Below are 17,832 nucleotides of genomic sequence, written 5' to 3' on the forward strand. Positions count from 1 at the left end.
TGCCTGTCTTTGCTGATGTTATTGGGGACAAAAAAATACGACAAAATATACATGTGATGTGGAGGTTTCTGTCTTGGTGAGGGGTGTACCTAGGCAAATCTTCTGACAATTCCAACTACCTTTGTCAAGAAACTGCCAATATTTTGAGGTGAGTAGGAGTATTTATGGAATTGCATATTTTTTAGACCAGTAAGAAACATCTTGTGGCTCTATGCATTCAGTAGCCCTCTGGCTACTCTTGTGTAAATGCTGGACTTACTAAGAGGCACCCCAAGTTTGACTCAGTCTTTTGTCTTCCTTTCCTACAGTTTTCTTCTCTTTCAATACCTGCCTTGACTAAAATAAAAGAAAGCTGGGTGACCTAGGGTTAGTCACTCACACGGTTGTTGATGGAAAACCAGGAGAAAGGATTACTATGTGTGTTTGCTGCCTTGAGTTACTTATAAAGTAATAAGGCTGGGATAAAAAATCCAATAGAATTTTTTTTGAAAGTCTAAACTGCTCTTCTAAAGAAACACAAAACCACCCTAATTTTGAAGTTAGAAACTTACAGGAAAGTAGAAGAAAGCTAGTTACTGCACTAGTTAAATATCTTGAAAACAGAGCTCACTCCTCTAGCAATGTACTACTAAGTTACTAAGAGGCCAGTTTCCTTTCCATTCCTTTCCCACTGTAGAAGCCAAAGCATGAAATCACCCCCTTTGCAAGCAATAAAAAAAGTATTCTTTCCACTTCAGGTTTTCTTGCTTAAGGCAGAAAAAAAAGGAAACTTCAATTCTGGGTTTCGCAGTGGAAATAAGTTTGTTGTGGAAATAGCTAGTATCTTTTGCAAAAGTAAAAAGTTGAGGCTATGTGTTATTTCCTTATTCTACTTCCCTAAAGAGGCTCAGAAGTGCAAGGTTTTTTCTTCTTTTCCCTTTTATCCTAACTTTTTCTCCTCAATTTTCCCATTCTTCTTTGAATTTCATACTTTAAAAAAATAGTAATTGTAAAAAAAAAAACCTATCTTCTTTTAGGCTGTCCTTCTTGTCTGCACTCAAGCCAAAAAACACTTCAACCACAAAACTTTTCTTTCCCCAACCTCCATACCCATCCCTCTCCCAAAGCAATGCACCAAAGCCTCCCTTTGCTGGCTTCTTCAAATCTCACCCCATCCTCCTCTGCCCCGCCCACCTGACTTCCAGCCAATCCCATCCAGAGGTTCATAGCCCACCCCTTCCTGCAGACTGCCAACAGCTGGCAATTAAGGGTGTGTTCCTCTTAAATTGCAAGTTTCACCCTCCTCTTCCTGGCTAGCTTCTCTTCCCTACTCCGTCCCGGCAAACTCTTTATGCTCTTGGTCTGCCATGCTTTCTTATTCTGCACTTTTATCACTTTTATCAAAGCTGATTTCAGCTGCTTCTTCCTCAGAAATAACCTTCAGAGTCATTCCCCCCCCAAACAGAATGAAAGTGGTAAAAGTGCAGAAGAAGAAATACTTGTCAATTCATGTGCTGTCCAGGCCTGTAGACATTTTGGGAAGCATTCAAATCCACGTGCAGGTAATGGTGCCTTTTTTTCAAAGAAGGGAGGCCATCGGCTCAAGCCAGAGATTTGAGGGGGCTGCTAACGGTGGGAGGGAAGCCAGCATTACAGGCTGACAACAGGATCAGAGCAAGAAAGCGGCAAAGGGAAGGTGGGTTCCAGGCAATCTGCAAAGACCAATTTTTTTGTGGGGGGGAATCCCCCCCAGTTCTGCAACTTAACCCTTTGGACCCTCAGGTTCACCCAGCTGAGGCCTGTGCTGGCCAGGTAGACGCACAAAGCCAGAGTCCAGGGAAGCTTACCAGTCTGAGAAGCAGGCTCATGGCCAAATTGATAAGGCACAGTTTTGCCCCCTGGGTGATTCCCAGCGGGATTCACGTCCTGGTGAAGTCATAGTAAAAGGTCCAGCCAAGGAGTAAAAGTGCTGAAGTGAAACACCAGCATGCCCAGCACTTGCTTTATGGTCCCTCTGCCTCCATGGGAAGGCAGAGACCAGGCTGTTTCCGTATCAGGGAAATGGAAATCTTCTCAGGGCTTAATCTCCCTGGTTTATACTCCAATTTACATAAGGGAGGGCAATAAGCCTTTCTGGATTTTACATGCATCTCAGGATCAAAGCCCAGGGCAGGAACACCTCAAACTGTGCAGGAAAACCAGCATGTAAACAAACCAAAGCAATTCCCCTACAAAACCAAGTTTCTGGACCCCATTTTTTTTGTTGTCTACCTCTAACAGCAAATTTGTTCTTTATTCTTTGGAATAAATGGATCTCCTTTCTCCCAGTATGTCTAGATTGCATATTTTTTCTAAAAATTTCTTCTGGTGCCACCCTGGCTTGTGAAACCCACAAATTATTCCTCTAAAATTACTGCATTGGGTAATGAAATGTCTGCAAGAGACAAATCAAACTCGGAAGGAACCAAAAACCCACATTCCTCCTCCTCCTCGCCCCAAACCCCATTCCCCTTTAGCACCGATGATTTTCCCTAGTTAGGTAAAGAAACGTCTGCAAAACATCCAACTTCAGAGAGGACCTCTTATTTCAACCCTGAGCTAGAAATATTCTCTTCTGTTATTTGCTTTTCTTCATTAGGTCACCAAATGTTTTGGGTGACGAAATCTGAGTTCCAAACTTGAGAAAGTCCCTGGATGCTAGCAGAGGGCCTGGAGTTTGGTTCAATAAAATCAATAAAATCAGATTAAAGTCAGATTAACAAAATCGGAAGGGACATTGTAGGTCATCCAGTCCAACCTCCCACCCTCAAATATTGGAAGACTGTTCTCCTATCTACCCTAGTCCTTTTGGTCATTAAAATCAGATTAAAGTCAAATCAACAGAGTTGGAAGGGACCTTGGAGGTCATCTAGTCCAACCTACATCCTCAAATATCGGAGGGATGCTCTCCTGTCTCCCGTGGTCCTTTTGGTCTTTATAATCAGATTAAAGTCAGATTAACAGAGTCAGAAGGGACCTTGTAGGTCATCTAGTCCAACTCCCACCCTCAAATATTGGAAGACTGCTCTCCTTTCTCCCCTGGTCCTTTTGGTCATTATAATCAGAGTAAAGTCAAATCAACAGAGCTGGAAGGGACCTTGTAGGTCATCTAGTCTAACCCCCACCCTCAAATATTGGAGGGATGCTCTCCTGCCTCCCCTGGCACTTTTGTTCAATATAATCAGATTAATGTCAGATTAACAGAGTTGGAAGAGGGCCTTGTAGGTCATCTTGTCCAACCCCCCCACCCTCAAATATTGGAAGACTGCTCTCATGCCTCCCCTGGTCCTTTTGGTCGTTGAAATCAGATCAACAGTCAGAAGGGACCTTGTACTTCATCTAGTCCAACCCCCTACCCTCAAATATTGGAAGACTGCTCTCCTGTCTGCCCTGGTCCTTTTGGTCATTATAATCAGACTAAAGCCAAATAATTAGAGTTGGAAGGGTCCTTGTAGGTCATCTAGTCCAACCCCCACCCTCAAATATTGGAGGGATGCTCTCCGGCCTCCGCTGGTACTTTTGTTCAATATAATCAGATTAAAGTCAGATCAACAGAGTTGGAAGGGGCCTTTTAGGTCATCTAGTCCAACCCCCACCCTCAAATATTGGAAGACTGCTCTCCTGTCTGCCCTGGTCCTTTTGGTCATTATAATCAGATTAAAGTCAGATCAACAGAGTCAGAAGGGACCTTGTAAGTCATCTAGTCCAACCCCACCACCCCAAATATTGGAAGACTGCTCTCCTGTCTCCCCTGGTCCTTTTGGTCATTATAATCAGATTAAAGTCTAATCAACAGAGTTGGAAGGGACCTTGTAGGTCATCTAGTCCAACACCCACCCTCAAATATTGGAGGGATGCTCTCCTGCCTCCCCTGGTACTTTTGTTCAAGAAAATCAGATTGAAGTCAGTTCAGCAGAGTTGAAAGGGACCTTGTAGGTCATCTACTCCAACCCCTCACCGTCAAATATTGGAAGACTGCTCTCCTGTCTCCCATGGTCCTTTTGGTCGTTGAAATCAGATTGAAGTCAGATCAACAGTCGGAAGGGAACTTGTAGGTCATCTAGTCCAACCCCCCACAATGACATATGGGAGAGCTGCTCTCCGGCCTCCCCTGGTACTTTTGTTCAATATAATCACATTAAACTCAGTTTAACAGAGTCAGAAGGGACCTTGTAGGTCATCTAGTCCAACCCCCTACCCTCAAATATTGGAAGACTGCTCTCCTGTCTCCCCTGGTCCTTTTGGTCATTATAATCAGATTAAAGTCAAATCATTAGAGTTGGAAGCGACCTTGGAGGTCATCTAGTCCAAACCCCACCATCAAATATTAGAGGGATGCTCTCCTGTCTCCCCTAGCCCTTTTGTTCAATATAATCAGATTAAAATCAGATTAACAGAATCAGAAGGGACCTTGTAGGTCATCTTGTCCAACCCCCACCCTCAAATATTGGAAGACTGCTCTCATGCCTCCCCTGGTCCTTTTGGTCATTATAATCAGATTAAAGTCAAATCATTAGAGTTGGAAGGGACCTTGTAGGTCATCTAGTCCAACCCCTACCCTCAAATATTGGAGGGATTATCTCCTTCCTCCCCTGGCACTTTTGTTCAATATAATCAGATTAATGTCAGATTAACAGAGTTGGAAGAGGGCCTTGTAGGTCATCTTGTCCAACCCCCCACCCTCAAATATTGGAAGACTGCTCTCATGCCTCCCCTGGTCCTTTTGGTCGTTGAAATCAGATCAACAGTCAGAAGGGACCTTGTACTTCATCTAGTCCAACCCCCTACCCTCAAATATTGGAAGACTGCTCTCCTGTCTGCCCTGGTCCTTTTGGTCATTATAATCAGACTAAAGTCAAATAATTAGAGTTGGAAGGGACCTTGTAGGTCATCTAGTCCAACCCCACCCTCAAATATTGGAGGGATGCTCTCCGGCCTCCGCTGGTACTTTTGTTCAATATAATCAGATTAAAATCAGATTAACAGAGTTGGAAGGGGCCTTGTAGGTCATCTTGTCCAACCCCGACCCTCAAATATTGGAAGACTGCTCTCCTGTCTGCCCTGGTCCTTTTGGTTATTAATATCAGATTAAAGTCAAATCAACAGAGTTGGAAGGGACCTTGTAAGTCATCTAGTCCAACCCTACCACCCCAAATATTGGAAGACTGCTCTCCTGTCTCCCCTGGTCCTTTTAGTCATTATAATCAGATTAAAGTCAAATCAACAGAGTTGGAAGGGACCTTGTAGGTCATCTAGTCCAACTCCCACCCTCAAATATTGGAAGACAGCTCTCCTGTCTCCCGTGGTCCTTTTGGTCATTATAATCAGATTAAAGTCAAATCATTAGAGTTGGAAGGGACCTTGTAGGTCATCTAGTCCAACATCCACCCTCAAATATTGGAAGACTGCTCTCCTGTCTCCCGTGGTCCTTTTGGTCATTATAATCAGATTAAAGTCAAATCATTAGAGTTGGAAGGGACCTTGGAGGTCATCTAGTCCAACCCCCACCCTCAAATATTGGAGGGATGCTCTCCTGTCTCCCCTAGCCCTTTTGGTCCTTATAATCAGATTAAAGTCAGATCAACAGAGTCAGAAGGGACCTTGGGGGTCATCTCGTCCAACCCCCACCCTCAAATATTGGAAGACTGCTCTCTTGTCTCCCCTGGTCCTTTTGGTAGTTAAAATCAAATTGAAGTCAGATCAACAGTCGGATGGGACCTTGGAGGTCATCTAGTCCAACCCCATACCCTCAAATATTGGAAGACTGCTCTCCTGCCTCCCCTAGCCCTTTTGGTCATTAAAATCAGATTAAAGTCTAATCATTAGAGTTGGAAGGAACCTTGTAGGTCATCTAGTCCAACCCCCACCCTCAAATATTGGAGGGATGCTCTCCTGCCTCCCCTGGCACTTTTGTTCAATATAATCAGATTAATGTCAGATTAACAGAGTTGGAAGAGGGCCTTGTAGGTCATCTTGTCCAACCCCCCCACCCTCAAATATTGGAAGACTGCTCTCATGCCTCCCCTGGTCCTTTTGGTCGTTGAAATCAGATCAACAGTCAGAAGGGACCTTGTACTTCATCTAGTCCAACCCCCTACCCTCAAATATTGGAAGACTGCTCTCCTGTCTGCCCTGGTCCTTTTGGTCATTATAATCAGACTAAAGCCAAATAATTAGAGTTGGAAGGGACCTTGTAGGTCATCTAGTCCAACCACCACCCTCAAATGCTGGAAGACTGCTCTCCTGTCTCCCATGGTCCTTTTGGTCATTATAATCAGATTAAAGTCAAATCATAAGAGTTGGAAGGGACCTTGTAGGTCATCTAGTCCAACCCCCTCCCTCAAATATTGGAAGACTGCTCTCCTGTCTCCCGTGGTCCTTTTGGTCATTATAATCAGATTAAAGTCAAATCATTAGAGTTGGAAGGGACCTTGGAGGTCATCTAGTCCAACCCCCACCCTCAAATGCTGGAAGACTGCTCTCCTGTCTCCCATGGTCCTTTTGGTCATTATAATCAGATTAAAGTCAAATCATAAGAGTTGGAAGGGACCTTGTAGGTCATCTAGTCCAACACCCACCCTCAAATATTGGAAGACTGCTCTCCTGTCTCCCGTGGTCCTTTTGGTCATTATAATCAGATTAAAGTCAAATCATTAGAGTTGGAAGGGACCTTGGAGGTCATCTAGTCCAACCCCCTCCCTCAAATATTGGAAGACTGCTCTCCTGTCTCCCGTGGTCCTTTTGGTCATTATAATCAGATTAAAGTCAAATCATTAGAGTTGGAAGGAACCTTGTAGGTCATCTAGTCCAACCCCCTCCCTCAAATATTGGAAGACTGCTCTCCTGTCTCCCGTGGTCCTTTTGGTCATTATAATCAGATTAAAGTCATATCATTAGAGTTGGAAGGAACCTTGTAGGTCATCTAGTCCAACCCCCTCCCTCAAATATTGGAAGACTGCTCTCCTGTCTCCCGTGGTCCTTTTGGTCATTATAATCAGATTAAAGTCAAATCAACAGAGTTGGAAGGGACCTTGGAGGTCATCTAGTCCAACCCCCTCCTCTCAAATATTGGAGGGATGCTCTCCTGCCTCCCCTGGCACTTTTGTTCAATATAATCAGATTAAAATCAGATTAACAGAATCAGAAGGGACCTTGTAGGTCATCTAGTCCAACCCCCACCCTCAAATATTGGAAGACAGCTCTCCTGTCTCCCGTGGTCCTTTTGGTCATTATAATCAGATTAAAGTCAAATCATTAGAGTTGGAAAGGACCTTGTAGGTCATCTAGTCCAACCCCCTCCCTCAAATATTGGAAGACTGCTCTCCTGTCTCCCGTGGTCCTTTTGGTCATTATAATCAGATTAACGTCAAATCATTAGAGTTGGAAGGGACCTTGTAGGTCATCTAGTCCAACCCCCACCCTCAAATATTGGAAGACTGCTCTCCTGTCTCCCCTAGCCCTTTTGGTCTTTATAATCAGATTAAAGTCAGATTAACAGAGTCAGAAGGGACCTTGTAGGTCATCTAGTCCAACCCCCACCGTCAAATATTGGAAGACTGCTCTCCTTTCTCCCCTGGTCCTTTTGGTCATTATAATCAGATTAAAATCAAATCATTAGAGTTGGAAGGGACCTTGTAGGTCATCTAGTCCAACCCCCACCCTCAAGTATTGGAGGGATGCTCTCCTGCCTCCCCTGGCACTTTTGTTCAATATAATCAGATTAAAATAAGATTAACAGAATCAGAAGGGACCTTGTAGGTCATCTTGTCCAACCCCCACCCTCAAATATTGGAAGACTGCTCTCATGCCTCCCCTGGTCCTTTTGGTCATTATAATCAGATTAAAGTCAAATCATTAGAGTTGGAAGGGACCTTGTAGGTCATCTAGTCCAACCCCCACCCTCAAATATTGGAGGGATTATCTCCTTCCTCCCCTGGCACTTTTGTTCAATATAATCAGATTAATGTCAGATTAACAGAGTTGGAAGAGGGCCTTGTAGGTCATCTTGTCCAACCCCCCACCCTCAAATATTGGAAGACTGCTCTCATGCCTCCCCTGGTCCTTTTGGTCATTGAAATCAGATCAACAGTCAGAAGGGACCTTGTACTTCATCTAGTCCAACCCCCTACCCTCAAATATTGGAAGACTGCTCTCCTGTCTGCCCTGGTCCTTTTGGTCATTATAATCAGACTAAAGTCAAATAATTAGAGTTGGAAGGGACCTTTTAGGTCATCTAGTCCAACCCCACCCTCAAATATTGGAGGGATGCTCTCCGGCCTCCGCTGGTACTTTTGTTCAATATAACTGCTCTCTTGTCTCCCCTGGTCCTTTTGGTAGTTAAAATCAAATTGAAGTCAGATCAACAGTCGGATGGGACCTTGGAGGTCATCTAGTCCAACCCCATACCCTCAAATATTGGAAGACTGCTCTCCTGCCTCCCTAGCCCTTTTGGTCATTAAAATCAGATTAAAGTCTAATCATTAGAGTTGGAAGGAACCTTGTAGGTCATCTAGTCCAACCCCACCCTCAAATATTGGAGGGATGCTCTCCTGCCTCCTGGCACTTTTGTTCAATATAATCAGATTAATGTCAGATTAACAGAGTTGGAAAGGGCCTTGTAGGTCATCTTGTCCAACCCCCACCCTCAAATATTGGAAGACTGCTCTCATGCCTCCCTGGTCCTTTTGGTCGTTGAAATCAGATCAACAGTCAGAAGGGACCTTGTATCATCTAGTCCAACCCCCTACCCTCAAATATTGGAAGACTGCTCTCCTGTCTGCCCTGGTCCTTTTGGTTATTAATATCAGATTAAAGTCAAATCAACAGAGTTGGAAGGGACCTTGTAAGTCATCTAGTCCAACCCTACCACCCCAAATATTGGAAGACTGCTCTCCTGTCTCCCCTGGTCCTTTTAGTCATTATAATCAGATTAAAGTCAAATCAACAGAGTTGGAAGGGACCTTGTAGGGCATCTAGTCCAACCCCCACCCTCAAATATTGGAAGACTGCTCTCCTGTCTGCCCTGGTCCTTTTGGTCATTATAATCAGGTTAAAGTCAGATCAACAGAGTCAGAAGGGACCTTGGAGGTCATCTCGTCCAACCCCCACCCTCAAATATTGGAGGGATGCTCTCCGGCCTCCGCTGGTACTTTTGTTCAATATAATCAGATTAAAATCAGATTAATAGAGTTGGTAGGGACCTTGTAGGTCATCTAGTCCAACCCCCACGCTCAAATGCTGGAAGACTGCTCTCCTGTCTCCCGTGGTCCTTTTGGTCATTATAATCAGATTAAAGTCAAATCATTAGAGTTGGAAGGGACCTTGTAGGTCATCTAGTCCAACCCCCACCCTCAAATATTGGAGGGATGCTCTCCTGTCTTCCCTGGTACTTTTGTTCATTAAAATCAGATTAAAGTCCGATCAACAGAGTCAGAAGGGACCTTGGAGGTCATCTAGTCCAACCCCACACCCTCAAATATTGGAAGACTGCTCTCCTGTCTCCCCTAGCCCTTTTGGTTATTATAATCAGATTAAAGTCAGATCAACAGAGTTGGAAGGGACTTTGCAGTTCATCTAGTCCAACCCCCACCCTCAAATATTGGAGGGATGCTCTCCTGCCTCCCCTGGTACTTTTAAGAAAATCAGATTAAAGTCAGATCAACAGAGTCAGAAGGGACCTTATAGGTCATCTAGTCCAACCCCCCCTCAAATATTGAAAAACTGCTCTCCTGTCTTCTCCATATCGAGTAGGGGAAGAAAGGAGGGTGAAGAGAGGTTAGGGTCTCCAACGCTGCAGCCATGGCAGGTATCTGGAACCATCAATCTGAGATCCTTTGGAGAAGGAATCCGGAGAAGGAGGGGAACCATATCTCAGCAGATCTGGCCAATTCAATTACTCAGGGAATGATGGCTCTAAAGAGTAGATACCATGGCATTTTTATATTTAGCACTGCTAATTCTTTTGTAAACTAATCCCCATATGTGTGGATTTGCAATGAGCATGTTGGGATTCCCCCTTTTTTCTGTCACCACTGCACGTGGGTCTTTGTTCCCCTCAACTGTAAGTCGAAGCCACCCAATCTCCTTCAATGAAATAGACCCTGGCATGTATCTGGATGTTTTATTGTGAGAACAGGGAAACTGAGGAAACGCAAAGCATGACAATCAAATATAAAGACAAGAGAGGCAGCATGAACTAACAGCCAGTAAAGAAGCAGCTGGAACCTCTCCAATGATTCTCCATGTGAGGGACAGAGGCCGTCTCCAGAGGTCTCGGTCAAAATGGCTGCTTCCATCTTCTCCAAGCCTGACAAAAAATGGAGTCTGGCTTCAGCCCATATAGTTAGACTTATCTGCCCCTGGCCACTAGGTGGGGCTAGAGCAACAACAGCACAATATTTAACTGTTGTAGCAGATAAATTTGGAGAAGACCCTGAGACCATCTAGCCCAGCCCCTCCTCTGTGCAAGAATCCTAGTTAAAGCTTCTCTGACTGATGGCTGCTCCATCTTTGCATTCAGATAGTCCATGAAGAGGAGACTGAACTGCTCTGATTCACTGGCTCACTTCTAAAACACCTCATCCTTTTAGGATATTTTCCCCTCATTTATCTAAAGATTTTAGATAAAGACACTCTGGAATAATAGCGAGCAGATCTTGCACTAGTGTGTATCAGGGATTGGAAGAGGGCTGTATCCTTCCTTCTCCAACAGAGAGATTGTGTCAGCTGGAAAAGGGGTCCCAGACTCTCCTGATCTTCAGCTCTTCCTCTTGTGGTCTTTCTTCCAAGCTAAGAGCAGCTCCTTTGATCTCTTCCTTGGCTTATTTCTCCTTCCCTGAAGTTCAGGTAGATTTTTTTGCAAATTCTCCTCCAAGTGTAGTGCCTGCAAGGGGACCTGATCCTTGGTTGGGATCTCTGCAAACCAGAATATTCACTTCCTGAGATCCTTATGGCTACATTTGCCTTCTTTCCATGAGCCTCACCCTGCTGACTCTGATTCCGTTTCCAGTGAACTACGATTTTGAGATCATTTTCACAAACATACATATCAAATTTAGTATCCCTCATTTTTCTTCCAGTCCAGCATTCATGTTCTTATATGAGACTCTATTGTTAGTCAAGTCCTAGTTGCTAAAAATCAGATATTTTTCTACTGCTTTTTACTTATGTGCTAATCATAAATATTGTTTCTGAAAACTTTTTTTATTTTTTTTATTTTTTTAAACAAACATCAAAAATACAAAAAAAAAACAAACATAAAACCATCTTCAATTACATACAGTGTGTCAGTTGGTATTAGTCTCTTGTGCATAATCTCTACAGTCATTCCCTCTACAGTCATTCCCTTACTTTTTAATCCTCATATTATGTATAAGTTATATGTATTTCTGATATATAATTATTAATTATTTAATAGACTGTTACTTGCATTTCATCATTTTATGTGAGCAAATCCTCATTTTAACTTAGCCTACTTTATAACATTCATTTCATCATCACCATTTATTCAATCATATTTTATCCTTGCAATACTATATCTCTAACAATTCTATTATACTTATATTATAGATTATTATAAGATATTTCACTTCCATATTTTATTGTCTAACCATTGATAAAATAAGTCCCATATTTTATAAAATTGTTTATCTTCTTGCTCTCTAATTTCAAATGTCAGTTTACTCATTTCTGCATAGTCCATAATTTTCTTGATAACTTCATTCTCCATTGGAATTTTCTTGTTTTTCCAGTTTTTAGCAAATACAGCTGTTAAAACATTGACTATCAAATATATCATTTCTCTACTGTATATTTCTGGTATAATACCTAATAAAAATATCTTTGGTTTGAAGTCTATATGTTTCTTTGTCATTTTTTCCAACCACGTGTGGATTTTAGTCTAGTATCTTCTAGTCTCTGCACATGTCCACCACATATGGTAATATAATCCAGGTATCTGATGGCACTTCCAGCACTTCTCCGACTTATTTTTGAATATTCTTGCCGGGGGTAAATGCCACCTGTAAAACAAATTCTCTTTATATGCTGTTGACCTTGTCATTTTATAATTTTGAGACCATAATTTTTGCCATTTTTCTAAATCTATACCATATCCAAAATTCTTTCCTCAAGCAATCATTGTTTCTTTAACTTGTTCTTCTTCTAACTTAACCTCTAATAAATATCTATATAGTTTTTTAATCACCTTCTCATCAATACCTGTCAAAATTTTATCCAGCTCAGTTAGTTTATCATAAAAACCTTCTGTTTTGAAGTCTTTATCATATCTAGATTGTATTTGCACATATGAAAACCAGTTCATTCTTATTTCTTGTTCTTCTAATTCTTGCAAAGATTTAAGTTCACCCTTTTCATTTAATATTTTGCCATATCTGACTGTTTGTTCCATTTTATAAACTACTGGATAGGCAAATGCTTCAATGGTTGACAACCAGACTGGTATTTTTAGATAATGTTGTCTTTTAATTTTCTCCCATATTAATAGTAATGCCTCTCGTATATAGTGCCTCCTAAAATACCCATGTGTTTTAGTCCCCTTGTACCATAAGAAGGCATGCCATCCCAACAACAAATCATGGCCTTCTAGTGTCAATAATCTAATATCCTTAATATTATCCATTCCTTAACCCACATCAATGTTGTCGCCTGGTAGTATAATTCCCAACTGGATAAACCAAAGCCACTTCTTGTTCTAGAATCTTGTACTAATTTTAATTTAATTCTCACCTTCTTCCCCTGCCAGATGTATTTCAATACTATTTTATTTAAATCTTCAAAGTACTCTTTTCCTAGTTTAATTGGAATTGTCTGGAACCAATATAAAATCTTTGGTAATATATTCATCTTAATTTTAGATATTGTCCCTAATAAAGATAATTGCAAATTTTCCCATTTTGCCAAGTCTGTCACAATCTGACATGACCTAAAATGGACACCTAACATCAAAAAAGCACAACAAAGAATATTCTTTCTGTGCTAACTAGGAAAGCTCAAACTGCCTAAGGAGCTGCTGATATAGTTCTACAGAGGAATCATTGAGTCTATCATTTGCACCTCTATAACTGTCTGGTTTGTTCTGCAACTCAACAGGACAGACACAGACTTCAGAGAATAATTAGGACTGCAGAAAAAACAATTACTACCAACTTGCCTTCAATCAAGGACCTACATGCAACACAAATCAAAAAGAGGGCTGTGAAAATATTTACAGACTCCCTCACATCCTGGACATAAGCTGTTTCAACTCCTTCCCTCAATACAATGCTATAGAGCAACTACACTTCAGAACAACTAGACACAAGAACAGTTTTTTCCCGAAAGCCATCACTCTGCTAAACAAATAATTTCCTCAAGCCTGTTCAACTATTACAACGTCTGCACTACTATTACTGTTAATCTTGTCATCACTCCTTATCACTATCCCCTCCCACTTGTGATTGTAATTTTGTCTCTTGTATACTGTGGAAAGGGAACTTCACAAAGACAATAGTGTCACTCAAACAGGAAAAGCCCAAGGAGAACATCAGGCCAGCCATAAAACAAACTTACATAGGAAAAGGAATCAAATAAAGGGTATTAAAGAATCCCTATAGACAAAAGCCTAAGTTATTAAGGAAACTAGACAAATAAGAAAAGGAAACACTTACAAACACAGGACATACCAAATAAGCAAAACAAACAGACAAAAGACACACAAAAAAAATATAAATTACAAAAGAGATAGACAGGAGATTGCCACAAAACAAATGTGAAAAAAAACCATTATAAAACTAAAAGAGATTAGAAAAAACCAATAATACAATCTAACCACCCCGCGGAGTTTGCCTTCTGCACCCTGCGGAGTTTTCCCTCCAGTGGGAATAAAGATAAACTCAAACAGGATTTGAAACATTAAGCACAAATACAAACATTCACACAAAATCAACTCACAAAGGGAAAAAAGGGTATAAAAACCAGGGACTTACCATAAGAATCCAGCTAGCCCAGGAACAAAGATTTTTCACTGTCCACCGCCTTCCTGAAAAATAAAAAGATCCAGCTTTCAAGCAGTTGTCCGTATCCTTGTGCCCGAGCTCTCCCAGTGGGAAAATCGAATCCTCGGAAGAAAGGCATTTTGACACCTTTCTACAATTGGCGATCATGAAGGTTTTCCAGCCAACCCTGCCACCGGACCAGGCCCGTGGATCCAAACCCAGCCGGCATGGACCTTCTTTGTCCAGGGACAACATCCATGGACCCAGCCCGGAAGGTATAGGGTAGTAAAGGGAGTCCTTGGGTTTTCCGCTCAACAGCTGCTTGAAAGCAGGTGAGTACCGCTTCAAATTTATAATCTTACTAGGGAGGGGAGTGGAAGCATGAGTGTACCAGGTGTGTGATTGTGGGTTTTCTCTGCAGAAACAGCGGGACCTCACCTCCTCTGTGATTGCCAGCCGCACCCCAGCCAGCTGCTAGCTCAAACACGAGCCGTGACTGGCTGGATTTGGGAACGCAAGGAGTGATCACGGAGTGTGAGTCCTTCTGAAGGACATAAGAAAAACCGAGCGGGCTGCAAAAGGAACTGGTGTTCGGAAATAAATAGAAAGCAGAGGAAAAATAGTCCCGGTGCATCCTGCAAGCAAAGCCCTGTGCATTTAGAAGGGGCCCGTACCGGCTGCTGGCAAACAAAATTGGAAATAGTTTGTCTAAAAAAAACAGCAAAGGTCCTTCCAGATCCCCACCTTTAAGGGAGATCTGAAAATTGATGGCTGAGTGTAGGGAGGGGCCCGTACCAGAGCTGCTAGGGGGCAGACGGTCCTCTGAGATTCCCATTTTAAGGGGGGGGGTCTTAAAACTGCCAGCCGTTTCCCTAAAAGAAAGGGGCCCGTACTCCATGTGTAGGGAAAACGGAGTCCTTTCCAGACCTTTTTTGTCTGAAAACTGATGGCTGTAGCCCGGCTAAACCAAAGTAATCCCCACATCAGGTAGGGAATATGGGAAGTTGTAGCTCGAGGGCAATGGAAGAGAACTGTCGAGTCCATCGCAGGGAAGGAGACTCGGGAGCCAGTGACTCAGATTCAGCTCTTTATTAAGTCCCGAGATCGGCTCGGGCAACAGGAGAAAAGCGGCGGCTTTTATTCTTTGGCTGCGGCAGCCGCGGCCAATGGCACCGCTTTGAATCTCCCGTGATTAGTATCCACCAATCGCGGGGATTCACGGCGGGCCAATCAGTGCGGCTCGCTCAGCCAATCAGGTTGCCGTGCGTTCTGGCCAATCACAATGCGGCGCTTCCAAGTATGCTAATGGCTCGTACAGAACACCCCTCCCCTCTTGGTATGGTCCTACGTCACGTAGTCCCATAAGTAGGCAGGGCTCCGTACCTGCTTGCTTGACTTGCGCAGGTTAGTTGCTGGTTGGCTTTCGGCCGGTTCGGTCGGGTTCTGTGTCGCTCTCTGCCTCGTCGATGGAACCGCCTGGAAGTGTGAGTCGGGCCTTTCGTTGCAGCTCCCTCCCGGTCTACCCGGGCTGGTCGAGCTGCTGTTGTAGCTGCTCCTGCTCAGTCTTTCCGGGCTGGTTGAGCTGGCCTGGCTGCTTCTCCCTGGTGAGGCTTCGAGCTGGGTGTCTGTTGGTAAGTATTCTTGGTTTATTTCTGGTTGGGGTTGGTTCCCGGGGCCTCCCCTCCCCTCTTGGTTTGTGCTGGGGAGGTTTCCTTCTTTTTCTGGGTGCCTGTCTGTGTTTGTTTGCGTGTCAGTTGTGTTTCCCGTGGTTGTTCTTGATCTTATTTGATCGATGTGTCGTTTCCATTCTTGTCCGTCGGTTGTTTGTAGCCGGTATGAGCGGGGACCCGTCGCTTGGGTTATCGTTGCCGGTACCCAGACGGGGTCCCCTCTCAGGTTTTTCGTGTATACCGTGTCGCCTGGTGTAAACGTTCGGTACCTGCTTGATGAATTTGTGGGTTTTTTGGGGTTGTATGTGGGGTGTAGCCTATCCAGGGGGGACCTTAGTTTCCTCCCCATTAGGAGTTCCGCGGGGCTTTTGTTGGTCGTTGTGTTTGGGGTTATGTGCTGGATAAAAAGGAGTTTATTTATTTTTTCCTGCATGTTCCCCGTCTCGATTTTTTGGATTGTTTTTTTTCATGAATTGGACCATCCGTTCCGCCCTACCATTCACCGCCGGATGAGCCGGCGCTGTCAGGGCATGCCGTATTCCCCGTTCCGCTAGGAATTTCTCAAATTCCAGAGCGGTGAACTGTGGTCCGTTATCTGACACAATTACGTCTGGGAGGCCATGGGTTGAGAATAGTCTGTTGAGTTCTCGGATGACGGCCTCGGTGGTGGTGGTTTTCATGTCGCTTACCTCCAGCCAATTGGAGTAAGCGTCTACCGTTATGAGGAATGTGTGTCCTTTTGTGGGTCCGGCGAAATCTATGTGTATCCTGGACCATGGTCCCCTGGGGGTTTTCCACTCCCGGATTGGGGCGGCGGGTGGGCATGGTCTGGATTGCTGGCATTGCTTGCAGCTTGCCACCCAGGCTTCAATTTGCTTGTCCATCCCTGGCCACCAAGCGCAGCTTCTGGCCAAGGCTTTTGACCTGACAATTCCCGGGTGCCCCTCATGTAACAAGTCCAAGAACCTTTTTTGTAATTTTTCTGGGATTACCACCCTGTCCCCCCATAATATACAACCCTTTTGCGTGGAAAGTTCCAATTGTTTATTTTTAAAAGTCCTGAATGTTTCGTCGACGTCCTTTTCCGGCCAGCCCTTCTCCGCCCATTGTAATACCCGCGCCAGATGTTTGTCTTTATTGGTTTCGTGGGCAATGTCTGACGCGGTTAGGGGGAGGTTGGGTATGGCCTCGATGCTCAAGGTGGATGTTGTGGGTGCTGGGTCAGCGTCCAGGTCGGGTAACGGTGTGCGGCTCAAGGCGTCTGCGTGTGTAATCGTTTTGCCGGGTCGGTGGATCAGCCGGTAGCTGTAGGCGGAGAGGAATTCAGACCACCTTGTCATTCTTGGGGATAGAATGTTCGGGGTGGCCTTGTTCCCTGCCAGGATGCCCAACAATGGCTTGTGATCCGTGATGATGGTGAATGTCCTGCCGTAGAGGTACTCGTGGAACCTTTTGACAGCGGCGATGATTGCCAGGGCTTCCTTGTCGAGTTGGCTATAGTTCCTTTCCGGCTTCGACAAGGTTCTTGAGTAAAAGGCGATGGGTGCTTCATTTCCATTTGGGAGTGTGTGGCTGAGGATCGCCCCGATCCTGAACGGTGATGCGTCGCACGTGACTGTCAGCGGGAGGGTCTCGTTGTATTGGATGAGGACGGCATCCGATGTGAGTAGGTCCTTGGTTTGGTTGAAGGCAGCTTCCTCTCACTTCCTCCAGGTCCAGGTGGCTGTCTTATCGAGCAGCCTATGCAACGGTTCCGCCGTGGTCGCCTTTTGGGGTAGGAAAACATTGTAGAAATTAATCAGCCCGAGAAATGCCTGCAGTTCTGTTTTGTTCCTTGGCCTGGGGGCTTCTTTGATGGCTCTGATTTTTTTTTCGGTTGGGTGAATGCCGTGCCGGTCTAGGAGGTATCCTAGGAACTCGACCCTCTCTGTATGCAGCTGGCATTTTTCTTTTTTGACTTTAAGCCTGGCCTCTTTGAATTTTGTGAGTACCTCCCTCAAGCGACCCTCCAGCTCTTTTTGGTTGGCTGCTGACACCAGTACGTCGTCAAAGTAGGGCACCACCCCCTTGATTCCTTGTAGGAGTCTTTCCATGAGGCTCTGGAAGATTCCTGGGGCCACGCTGACTCCAAACTGGAGTCTCTTACAACG

At 44.2% G+C, this 17,832-nt stretch overlaps 2 protein-coding genes across 2 annotated transcripts in view; one reads left to right on the forward strand and one right to left on the reverse strand.

Annotated features, from left to right (window-relative positions):
- The window catches only part of LOC148129246 (N-acetylated-alpha-linked acidic dipeptidase 2-like), a 73,000-nt gene that overhangs the window by 53,778 nt on the left and 1,390 nt on the right, over positions 1-17,832 (reverse strand).
- LOC148129247 (vomeronasal type-2 receptor 26-like) overlaps positions 7-17,832 on the forward strand; it is a 723,059-nt gene continuing 705,233 nt past the window's right edge. The window contains exon 1 of the mRNA XM_087947250.1: positions 7-148. The gene's annotated coding sequence lies outside the window, so the exon portion shown is untranslated. The remainder of the gene's footprint in view (positions 149-17,832) is intronic.

This window comes from Notechis scutatus, chromosome Z (assembly GCF_049901735.1).
Source record: "Notechis scutatus isolate UNSWTSFEM ecotype Mainland chromosome Z, rNotScu1.2, whole genome shotgun sequence".
NCBI lineage: Eukaryota > Metazoa > Chordata > Lepidosauria > Squamata > Elapidae > Notechis > Notechis scutatus.